Consider the following 12666-nt stretch of genomic DNA (forward strand, 5'->3'; position numbering starts at 1 on the left):
GTGATTATATGCAGTGCCAGATTTCACATTACCCTAGAGATAGGCAACTTCAAATTATATTAGTTTATTTTAGTAATAATGGTTTACCCAAAGGTGCTTTTTCAAAAAGCAACTGGACTTTGTTCTTCTTTGAAGATGTTTTGCTTCTCATCCAAGAAGCTTCTTCAGTTCTGACTTGTCAGAAAAAGCACTTCTGGGACAACCATGACCTGGATAATAATAATAATGTCTTCATAGACATTTAATAATAGTTTAGTTAAAATGCTACAGGAGAATAATATCAACATGAAATGAACCTTGAAGTTTTCCAATATAATCATCCTTTGCTCTTACCAGTAAAATAATCATATTAATTCATTCCTCTGGAGGTGCTTACAATCTCTTGATGCGATAAAAAGCTCTTTCAAATTAGCTTACAAATCCATGCATGATCTTGCACCACTGTTATACAACTCTGACAGTTAAGCAGCTGTTACACGGGGTATAGAAGGAAATACCCAGGCAGGCAATGCTAGTGTTAATTCTGGAATGCAAAAGAAAAACAAAATCCTTTTCTCACCAGACCAAACTGGTTTGATTCCCTTCCTGGCAGATGACTTTGCCTCAACGGGCATGATTCCATGGTGGCTTTAGAAAATAGGGACCAAGTTGCCCTCAAGTTTCAACATTAGCAAACATTGCCTAGATGAGAATCACTTCTTCTATTTGAATAATAAAAACAGTATAGTGACAAGCTACGTTTATTACTAAATCATTTCTTCTTTGGTGTGTGTGTGTGTGTGTGTGTGTGTGTGTACACATACATGCTTACTGCACATATATGAATATTCTCAAGCTTTGTTGAATAAAAGAGTAAAATCTAGGCTGGCAACCGGTTCAACAGAAAGAAACAATATTTTAAAATATTAAAGATCCATTCCATTTAAATTATGCAGATTATATTGTTATTATTATACAATATTAACACAATACAGATACTATACTTTTATCTGTTAATAATGGTAACAATAATAATAATTATTCAATCACCATGAATAATACTTCATTATTTTGAACAAAGTATATTGAAAACTAAAAGCTTATAATAATTGTGTCTTGGCTTAATAAATGCAATGCTTCATATAGATTTTGGTCTTTTCTGGAATCAACATTGCTTTTTTTGTATTTATATTCCCCTTACTATAAAATTTTTACTGCAATCTTAATAATAATATAATAGCAAAACCAATCCTGAATTGGTAACATTATTACTTTTATTATAATTAAGCAACAGCAATGAAAAGGCAACATAATATGCAGTTTTTTTAAAAAAAGGATGGCAAGCATGAAGTCCTTTTTTTAATGTTTTCAAAGTGAAAATCCAAAGGCATACATTGAAAAATGCAATTGAGGAAACTTGCTCATTATATTTGCATTTTTAAAACCAACCATTTAATGGTTTGTTACTGTGGTTTCTGAGACAGAAAATACTCTTTTCTCTATAAAATGGTGTGAAGGAGTGGGGAAATGACTCATCATCAAGTTGATGGCCAGACCATACTCCTTTACTCTTACTGACCTCCTTAGATTACTTTGCTCAGTTTTGACCTAGCTGGTTAAAATTCTCAGCAGGAGGAGATGTACAAAAAAGGAGAAGTTACGAATTCAATAGTTCTTTTTCTTTTTAAGTAGGTTTATTTTAATGAACATTTTTCTTTTATTAATATGTGTGCATGCAAATCATCATCATCTTTTAATGACCCCATAATCCCTTGCGGGGTGAAGTCTGGGCAACTGAGTGGAGCTAGCAGAGTGTTTTTAAGGGCCGCACGCCCTTCCTGTCACCAATGCAGAGTTTTGTTCACACATATGTGTGTATGCAAATGTGTGTAGGTATATGTGTATACTTAGTGTGTGTATATATATACAGAGAACTAGAAAGTCGTTGGTAAACAAATGGTTGTATCTTGAGGACTATCTGTACACAATGGAGATTTTAACACAAGGGAATTACCTCAAGACCGAAACCAAAATATGCCGTATAATGAATATTTTGATGCAATTTGCAGCAGTTCCTTTCCCCCCCCCCCATGTCATCATACTCAACTGGATGAAAAAATCAAGTAATTTATGCAAATAATGTTGAGTTCCTAAATTGTAATTAATATAGATAGTATATTTCTTTCTCTTTTCTTTATTTCCAAAACTTTAAGTTGTCTAAACAAGAGAATGCTGATAATGTTAATTAATTTTGTATCAAAACCATTGTATCAAATGTAATGTATCAAAAAAAATACTCAGCAGGAAAGCCATGAAGAATCAGAAAGCAGTGTGCTAGCTGGAACCAGTTGTCTCGGAAATATGCATTATGATGTCTTTTTAACGACCCATGGTTCTACCCCACAAGTGAAATCCTAAATATGATGAATGTGAAATATTTGTCTTATAGCATTGATGGTCAACAAACACCTTAGGGTATATATACAGATAGAGTCCTTCTTTCTCTTCTCCCTAATCTTACTGCCAATCAGGATATGAAACAATGGAATCCAGCGTTCCATTCCAGCTCCTTAAGGCAACACTTCAATGAAGGGATATTTTGCCTGTAGAATTTTGCTTCTGTGAATCTGCTTTTCACTTAAGGAACAAATAGTTACATTCTAATTTTTCACCATTGTCCTTTGTGGAGCCATTTTTCTTCCTTAGAACCTGATAATTGCCAAGGACTCCAAGAACAAGATTAGGCAATTTTTCACACCTTTATGGATGAGCAGTTCCTTGGTAGGAAGAGCTTTGAAGTGCAAACATGCTCAAGCAAGTTCTTCATATTGTGTGTAAAATACAGGAAGTGCTCATTTGTTATTTGCATTCCCCACACTGGTGTGTTTGGGAAAAACAATTCACAGAATTCCTGACTAGCTTTTTTTTTTTTTTGGCTAGGGTATAGGAGTCGTTGGGGGAGCACTGATCTCTTTCTCGTCACCCACTTGGGAGGGGCTGTTCTTTTTTTCCTCGCATTAAAAGTGGAGATACGTTGATGTCCTGGATTCAAATTGCTGGTGGCAAAGGGACAATTAGCCCTGTAACTGTCAAGGTTGGAAAACCTTTGAAAGGGGCGGGGCTTTGCTTGGACAAAGGTTCGAAGGAAAAATTGCTCAAAACTGCTTCCCAAAGCAACATGGTCCCCTCACTTTCAAGAGTGGTCGAGGGCTTTGGGAAGCCATTGCGGGATTGCAGCTAATGTGCATCAAATGACAGACAGCTAAAAGTTCTTGGGGTACACATGAATGTCACAGGTGGTATTCAGCAGGTTCTGACCAGTTCTGGAGAACCGGTAGCGGAAATTTTGAGTAGTTTGGAGAACCGGTAAATCCCACTTCTGACTCGCCCTGCCCCCATCTATCCTCTGCCTCCCGAGTCCCAGCTGATTGGCTCAATCTTCTTTTGTTGCCCTGCACAGGAGAACGGAGCTGGAAAGCAGGTTAGTGGAATGGGGAGGGAATGGGGATTTTGCAGTAACCGTCCCCCTGGAGTGGGGAGGAAATGGAGATTGTGCAGTACCCTTCCCCTGCCATGCCCACCAAGCCACACCACGCCCACCAATCCACGCCTATAGAACTGGTAGTAAAAAAAAATTGAATCCCACCACTGGTATACAACAAAGCAATTGTTACTTGGGCAGCTTCACCAAATGCAATCATGCAATGTGTAGGCTCAAGCTGCCTATATTGAGTCAAGAGCTTTATGTGCTAAAGGTTTTCCATGTCTAGCAGCTCCAGCATACTCAGCAGACAACCCTAAGTGTTTCAGCCCCCAAAAGTTAAGAGGCACCTTCTCCCATAAAAGCAGCACAAAGCAGGAGGAGAGACAATGGGGTAAAAAAGGCAAGGAGAAAAATAAACAAGTGAGAAAGGAGGAGATGAAAAATCTTAATGCTGGGAAGCAAGACTTTAAGAAACAAAATCTATTTAGAGACAATGGGTAAATTTAATTGAAAAAGGGATTCTGGAAGGTACATAAAAGTGTGTTTTTCTATGTGTATTTAGAGTAAAATGTGTATTAGTATGTATGATTTGTTTTTCTTATGGTATTTTTGGTGGATTGTAGGCTTACATTTTGTAATTGTAGTGTATTTGCTTTTTTTATAAAGTTTTTTGTGTAATGCTAGAATGTACTAACCAGAATCTCAATATAATTTAAGTGTTATATTAAGTATTGTTAAGTTAGGGAAAAGAGTTAAAGGTGTTACTCCAAGTAGTGTACAGGAGAAGTATAGTCAAAGAAATAAGATGAATGGATAACTGTAAAAGAACAGACAAAAAATGATAAGTACTATGAATTGTATTGAGATAAGATAAATAAAATATAATTAAGAAAGATAAAAGAGGGAAGAAGTTATATAGAAAATTGAAAATGGTAATAAGATATGGATTGACATATAAAGTAAATATGATTTTTGAATTTGTGTCTGTGCGAAGAGTTTTAACCCAGGATTAAGCAGCTTTCAGAAATGAGGTTTTTTATGTTCTGTGTTATGTATGTTTTGTCTATTGCTTTTTTAAAAGGCAAAAATTTTGATTAATAAGAAATATAATCTGGATAATAGAATGAAAAGGAGAAATTGGGATACGTTTTACTGGTTCTTCCAGAATGACTCTTTATGTTAATATGCCTTGATTGTTTGTATGTTTTGTTAAGCTAATAAAATTTGTTTTTTTTTTTTTAAAAAAACAAGTCAGAATAGCAGATAAATTAGAAAAGAAATGTTATTGAATAAGAGTAAAGAGAAATAATGTGAAATTGTTAAAGGGAATTTACGTGCTTACATGGAAATGGGATGAACCAGAAAAATGCGATATAAAATAATGTGTTATCTGCTTTGTAAAGATCTATGATGGAAAGCGGTTTTATGTTTTTAATGTTTAATGATGTTTTGTTTTGTTTGTTTTTTGTTAAAATTAATAAAATTTGTTTAAAAAAAAAAAAAAGCAGCACAAAGCAGCTTGAGGTCATCCAAATGTGTTTGTAGTAACAAACAGGGCTGTCCCCATGGTGCACATCATGTAATCAAAGTGAATCTAAGCTTTTTGCACAAGTTTACAAATACTTTTTGATGAAGCAATCCTGGGAATTCTCCCCGTTATTTATGGTGGTTACAGTAACCAGCATAATTTCAACAAGAGCATAAAAAACGGTGGGTTTTTCATACAACATGTCTTCATTCAAAAACTGATGACTATACAGTAAACTGAAAAGCACCATCTCTCTGAAGTGACATTGAGGGTGCAGAGCACTTTGCCTGTGGGTTACCATCCTCAATTACTCTTGTACAATACGTCAGCTCTTCAGGCTGTGGCTGTCAAATGATGTTCACGGACTGTGAAGTAATCTGCAACTGAAGTGAGATGCCCCAAGGAAATCCCCTCCCTCCCTAAAATAAGGTAAGACCACATTCCTAAATCGAGTCTTCTCCCTAAGTGCTGACTTGTGATTCTGACAAATCTTAACTAAATTACAATCCTCGGTATAATCAACATTTGCAGGATATCAATTTAGCAACACCTAGTTATATGGTAGCTTATTTCACACAGGATGTGGGAAGGAAAGGCTTATGACCATAAAAACCAAAATAAGCAGGGGGAAAAAAATCATCTTGATCAGGAAGGCTTTCAATTGAATCCAGTGGGATTAGAGGCAAAATTCCTGAAGTAAAGTTCTCAGATAATCAGGCTGTGAAGAGATACGGAAGCATTTTTGTATTGATATCCTATTAAATCATTCAATGAAATATTGGGGAAAATAGCTTATAGAGTTCAGAGTTATTGTTCATTTCAGGGTCATTTCCCATATTCTGAGTGAATGTGATTTAGCAACTGAAGAACAAGTTACACAAAAGGAGCACAAATAATAGAAAGGAGTGAGGAATTGAGCTTACATTTGAATTATTTACGTCCGGTTCAATGAAATTGATGGCATTTTAGATAGCATTTGAATTAAAATAATTGGAAGAATTCGTATAACACCAACATTTTGTTGATATCTGTTATTGCTGTGGACCATGTTTCTCAAAAAGTACAGTGCAGATCTTTCAAAGAGGAGGAAGTAATTGTGATAGTAATTATATTGACATCTGTTGAGAAATGAACTCAGCCAAGGGTGATCCTTCCAGGAAATTCTTGATTTGCTTTACTGAAAACTTTCTCCTTCAGAGGGTTGGGAAAGGCATGGGAGGCTCAACTCATTGTTCTCCTGAAAGGAAGGCTTCATTAGGAAAGTGAGAGTAACAGGAACATTAAGGGGAAAGTGGCCTTGGAGTTCTTGAAAGCAAAGAAGCAGTGAGTGAGTGCAATCCAATGTGTATCTTGTATGTAAAAAAAAAAAAAAAAAAGTGGAGACGTTAATAAATGCAGAACAATGATAAATAGGATTATTCCCTGTTGGGAGAAGCTAATAGAAAAGAAGCTCGGGATAAGTGGATGTTCTTTTAAAAAAAACAGGAGATAATAAAAGCACAACTTCAAACAATTCCCAAGAGGGGGAAGTAATGAAGAACAGCCGAAGCGGCTATACAAAGGCACTAGCAAAGTGAAGAAGGGAAAGAAGAGGGAGAAAGAGAAAAATAGAGGAGGTGAAAACTGGAGCAGATCCCAAGAAAATATTATATACAGGTAGCTCAGAATTCTCCGGATAAATCTTAGGAATAATTAGTATTCAGAATAAACTGAATTCTAAGTATTTCTAACATTTATCTCTAGAATATCTCTAGAAAATAATAGTAAAAGAGCATGTCTGGATGTTAAATAGAAAAGGAACAGGGGAAAAAAAAACCCAGTGTAGCAGCTGCTCAGTGCAAATGGCAAAATATTAACAAGTAAAAGACAGAACTATTTTGGCTCAGCCTCCTCCAGCAAGAAAGACATTATGCGTTCTTTTAGGGAATTGTGAAGTACAGACTGAAGGGATAGGACTGAAAAATGAGGTGAGGGAAGATTGATTTATTACTTTATGGAGTTGATGATATCTCCAAAGCTGGATGGTTTGTATCTTAGACTATTGAAGGAACTTTTGAAAGATCTGACACAACCTTTACATATTAACTTGAGAGATCTTGGAGAATGGATGAAGTATCTGATGACTGGGCAAAAACAATATCCCTATCTTCAGTAAAGGAGGAAAAAAAGAGGATCCAGGAGATTCTAGTTAATCTGACATCCATTTATATAAAATGTCTAGAGCACATCATTTAAAAAGTGGTTTTTTAAAAATGCAATTATAAGCTATCAGCAGGAATTTGCTAAAAGCAAGTCTTGCTACACTAACATCATCTCATTCTCTAAGCGAGTAACTTATTTGGTAGACTGTGGAAATGTTATAGTCTTATAACATTCATATTAGCAATCTACTTTAATCTGCACTGGACAACATGAAAATGAAATTGATAGAGAATTGGCTAAAAAACTATTCTTGAACAATTGTCAGCAGTGGGGTCAAGCGCCCAGGAAATCGGAAGATTCAGGCAGTTCAAATGAGTATAAAAATTTATTGCAGGCTAAAGCTCTCTACAAGAATCTGGCCAACTACCAGTCAAGGGAAATGTGTGGGAGATAAGAGAGACATTCAAGGTAGGCTGGACTTTCTCTTGTGGGCACAGAGGGACTCATGATTTATGATGCACGTGACCCCTCCCTCAGGCTCAGCCTGATCAACTCCTACATCCGGTTTCTCATCAAGTTCAGAAAAAGGCCACAACAGTGAACATGGGACTACAAATTAGACCCTATGAAAACTGACTGCAGGAAGTGAGAAAATTTAGCCTTGAAAAAAGACAACTGGGATGGGGAAGGGCTATGATAGCACTTTTGAAATACTTGAGAACAGGGGTGGGATTCAATTTTTTAAACAACCCGTTCTGTGGGCGTGGCTTAGGTGGTGGGTGTGGCTTGATGGTCATGTGACTGGGTGGACATGGCTTGGTGGTCATGTGACTAGCTGGGCATGGCCAACTCAACATCACTCACATCGAGGCACACATCTCCTCGCCTGACCTCTCATGACTGTGGGGATGCTGCAACAGTCGTAAGTGTGAAAAGGGGCGTTGGTTCTTGCCTGATACGCTTCTTCTCGTAGAGCTGCATAGAGCGTCCAGGATGGGAGGTGCTCAATTTCAAGCTCAGCCTGTGAGAGCCGAGACTGGAGCACCTCCCATCCTGGACGCTCGTAGCAGCTCTATGGAGAAATGGTCATAAGTCACTTTTTTCAGTGCCATTGTAACTTTGAATGGTCACTCCACACAAGCAAAGTACCAGCAAAGGAGGGGGAAAAAACTCCAAGAAGTTCCTGAGACAGGAAGTCTAGTCCTGCCAAGAATGTAATAAGGGTTAATGGAGGCAGTTTCTGTAAGCAACACCAGAATGTTTCCTTCCTGCCTTCCTTACAGGATTAGGCCAGTAATTTCTTCTAACAACCAGTTCTCCAAACTGCTTAGAATGTTAACAACCGGTTCTAGAGAATAGGTGCAAACTGGTAGAATCCCACCCCTGCTTGAGAATATTTCATATAAAGTCAAGAAATATTCTCCATTATTCCAAAGTTCAGGTCTCTGAAACATTTATTTGTGTGCTTATTCATTCATTAAACAATCATACATAGGAACTATGGATTTAATATGTCAGAGGTGGTCCAGGTTAAGAAACAGACTTCACAGTTAACACTGGAACTGTATTTTACTAATATAGACCATTGTTTTTCAAACTTGACAACTTTAGGATGTGTGAACTTCAACTCCAAGAATTCCCCAGCCAGGAAACTGGCTAGGGAATTCTGGAAGTTACAATGCACACATCTTAAAATTGCCAAGTTTGCAAATCACTATAAAGATTCTAGTAAAGAATCTTGAAAGTTTGATAATATTTCCCCTCTCCTCTTATATTCAATAAAGATGGACCTGGTCTTCATGTGGAGGGCTTAATAGCAATAGTATAACACTTTGATTTATATACCGCTTGACAGTGCTTTACAGCCCTCTCTAAGCAGTTTACAGAGTCAGACTATTGTCCCCAGCAATCTGGGTCCTGATTTTACCCACCTCGGAAGGATGGAAGGCTGAGTCAACTTTGAACTGAGCAGGATCAAACTCCTGGCAGTGGGCAGTGAGTTAGCCTTGCAGTACTGCATTATAACCACTGTGCCACCATGGCTCTTAACTTAAATTATGTTTTGCTCTTGTTTGATAGTTCACTGAGGTCTTTTCTGTAGACGACTATGATGTAAAAACTGCAAAGAGAAGCATATCCTTCTCTAATTTTAATTTTTAATTCTAACATTTTAATTTTTATATACTGTTTGTATATTTTGATGCTTTATTGTACACTGCCCAGAGTCCCTCTTTGAGGGAAATGGATGGTTCAGAAATGCAAAAAATACATAATATTTAGTATAACATTTTTAAGAAGCTGTTTTCTTTTGTCTACATTAACTCTGAAACAAAATTGAGCCAGCCAATTGCAAAAGCTTCAGAAAAGCATAAAAAGTCTTAAAACAACCACTTGAAGCAATAAAAATATAATTTCATCTATTCTAATTCATTTGCAACATTTCCATTTCCTCTCGAGCATTTATTTCTAGAACCAAGTAGGAATAGTACTAGCTCCTGAATAATTACCTCTTGCTGGAATTTGTTTTTTCCGTATGTAAACTAATCCTGTCTTTCACATAACATTGTATTGAGAAACATTCAAAAAATTCCGGAAAGGAATTAAAGGACTTTGTGGAATTGCACAATCTGTTCTACGAAAAAGCAACCAATTGGGTGCAATATAAAGCATATGTGTACACATACACACACACGGACACACAAATAGACAAAACATTTTGTTGCCAGGAAAAATACAATGAAATAAATTACCAGATGGAAGTTCTGCATGATTAAAATAAAAAACATCATTCCAGTGGTGCATTTCACAAAGCAAGGACAAAATTCATGGTTAAAAAAAAAATTGAAATAGCAGATAGCAGAAATGTGCTTGCACTTGAGATCTTGGAGGCCCACTGCTTCTCAAAGCAAATCCTGGGGCTGATGGATAAACAAACTATCATAACACAAGCGGAGTTTTGTTCATGCTGCAGGAGTTTCTTTTCCTTTCTTCTCATCACCTGTACAGGGGACGAAGGAATTCCACCATCCCTGCCCACCCAGTCCAATCTGTTCTGCAGGATTCTTTAGTCTTCTGGTCAAGGAAGACATAGATAAGCCTTATAAGGGAAACGTTATTATAAACAACCCATATTTGTTCCATTAACAGAAGCAGACTTTGAATCCAGCCTAGCATCTAGGCTGGCATAGAGCAGATTCAAACATTCCTCAAGATCTATACCCATGATGGTGGACTTATGGCACGCGTGCCAGAGGTGGCACGCAGAGCCTTCTCTGTAGCACATGAGCCATCACCCCAGCTCGGCTCCGCCGTGCATGTGCATGCTCACCTCCCGCTGGTCAGCCGGTCTTTGGGTCTGCCGCACATGCGTGGCGGACAGGGCGCATGTGTGGGGGATGTGTGTGTATGCATAGGGCGCATGCGCAGGGCCCCAAGTGCATGTGTCGGGGTGGGGTGCATGCTTGTACAGGGGTCGGGGGATGTGCAGGGGACACACACGTATTGCATTTTGGGGATGCACACACCCGTGCTTTGGGAACTCGGTGCCGAAAAGGTTAGCCACCACTGATCTATACCATGATGAATTATTTTTGCAGCAACCCAGTGAAGATAAATACTCTCATTTTCCAGATCTGAAACCATCTTTGGAGGCAGGTCAAAGTCAGAGTAAAGCACGCTGTAGCCCTCTTCAAGCCTGCTTATGAGAACGTAATTACAAGTAGTCCTCTACTTATAACAGTTCATTTAGTGGCTGTTCCATGTTACAAAAAGCGACTTAGGATTGTTTTCCACACTTACAACACTTGCAAGCATCCCCCAGGGTCATCTGGTCAAAATTCAGACACTTAGCAACTGACACGCATTTATGACATTTGCAGTGTCCTGGGGTCATGTGATCACTTTTTGCAACCTTCTGACCAGCAAAGTCAATGGGGAAACTCGGTTCACTTAACGACCGTGTGACTAATTTAACAACTGGAGCAATTCACTTTTAACAACTGTGGCAAGAAAGGTCAAAAAATGGGGCAAAATTTACTTTTAACAACTGCCTTGCTTAGTAACAGGAATTATGGGCTCAATTGTACTCGTAAGGGTAACCTTTATAGAGTTATGGGACTTCAGGTTTTTTCTTAATCCGACATTTAAGGTCTCTCGGTTGGTGTGTTGGGTCACCTTTTGCTGTTGTTTTAGTTTTTTTCCTTTGGTTTATGGGCTTAGATGATATTTGGAATATTATGTTGGCTGTTGGATGATGTTCCTTGAGTTATTTCTAGTGTATACGTTATTGAGAAAAACTGCATGAAATCCTGTGATTAGACAATATACTAATTATTGTAAGAAATAAACAATCATTCCATATGTAGAAGCACTCACTTCTATGTCCAATTCTTTCCCCAGCTTTCTCTACTTGTTCTCCAGCAGTGGCATGCAATAGCAATAGCACTTAGACTTCTATATTGCTTTATAGTGCTTTACAGCCCCTCTAAGCGGTTTTACAGAGTCAGCCTATTGCCCCCAACAATCTGGGTCCTCATTTTACCCACCTCGGAAGGATGGAAGGCTGAGTCAACCTGGAGCCTGGTGAGAATCGATCTGCGAAATTGCAGGCAGCCGGCAGTCAGCAGAAGTAGCTTGCATTATGGGAACGTGTGGGAACAGGGTTTTTTTTTTTTTTTTTTGCTGTGGATCAGAAATCCTTGTTGATCCACTGTAAATCCCAGAGAGATCATTCCAACCCAGGCCTAAGTGGCCATCCTCTGAGCTCTTGAAACACATTCTTCCAACCGGTTCACATCTATAGTGGGATTTGTGAGCCTACAAGCGTTCTTATCTTTTCATTTTCTTTTTAAGGGAAAGAGAGCATGATTGGGCACAGAGAGTTCTCTTGGGGGGAATAAAGATAGATCTCAGGTCTCAAAGTTTTGAAGACTCCCATACTTTATCATACAAACGCTGGCCTTGTACGCTATGTCTGGTCCCTGAAAGAGTCTGGATAATGTTTCTAGCCAAAGTGGGCGAGGCCCAGAAGGAAATGTCTTCCTCATCTGCACATTTTTAAAAGCTGTAACACATAATCGGAATTGATTTCTTTTGCTCTTGTGGCCAACTCAGCCTGAAGGGTATGCCAAACGGATAGATTCACCCAACATGCTTAAAACAAAGCACAATTCCTGTGTGCCTGTGCTCCAACATCTGCACACGATGACCCCCCATTAACACATCGTGCCGATTACAGTTGGCTTCCCACAAGGAGCTGAACTGCAAACTTCTTGACCTGATTTTAGCATCCTGCACATTGCAAATCTAGGGTACCCCCTTCTTTCTCACACCTTTGCATGCGTATGCGTGGTGCTCTCTTAAGTTGCTGCCAAGCAAAGCTTTAATTTTCTATTGGTGTATTTATGGTACATCCTTGGACAAGCAGGGACAGGGGTACCCCCCACCCCAGATCCAAAAATTTCCAAATCCTAATGTTCCCCAAAGAAGCAACATGTAAAATAGGAGTAGCAACAACCCCCCCAAACCTATCAAA

At 38.3% G+C, this 12666-nt stretch overlaps 1 protein-coding gene across 11 annotated transcripts in view; it reads right to left on the reverse strand.

Annotated features, from left to right (window-relative positions):
• The window catches only part of HDAC7 (histone deacetylase 7), a 224155-nt gene that overhangs the window by 169914 nt on the left and 41575 nt on the right, over window positions 1-12666 (reverse strand). Inside the window, exon 1 of one of the 11 annotated variants that reach the window (XM_087925514.1) lies at window positions 334-455. The exons of the other annotated variants lie outside the window; for them this stretch is intronic. The gene's annotated coding sequence lies outside the window, so the exon portion shown is untranslated. Of the gene's footprint in view, window positions 1-333; window positions 456-12666 lie in introns of those variants that run through there. 11 annotated transcript variants of the gene reach the window in all.

Source organism: Pseudonaja textilis, chromosome 2, assembly GCF_049901715.1.
Source record: "Pseudonaja textilis isolate UNSWEBS1 chromosome 2, rPseTex1.2, whole genome shotgun sequence".
Lineage (NCBI taxonomy): Eukaryota > Metazoa > Chordata > Lepidosauria > Squamata > Elapidae > Pseudonaja > Pseudonaja textilis.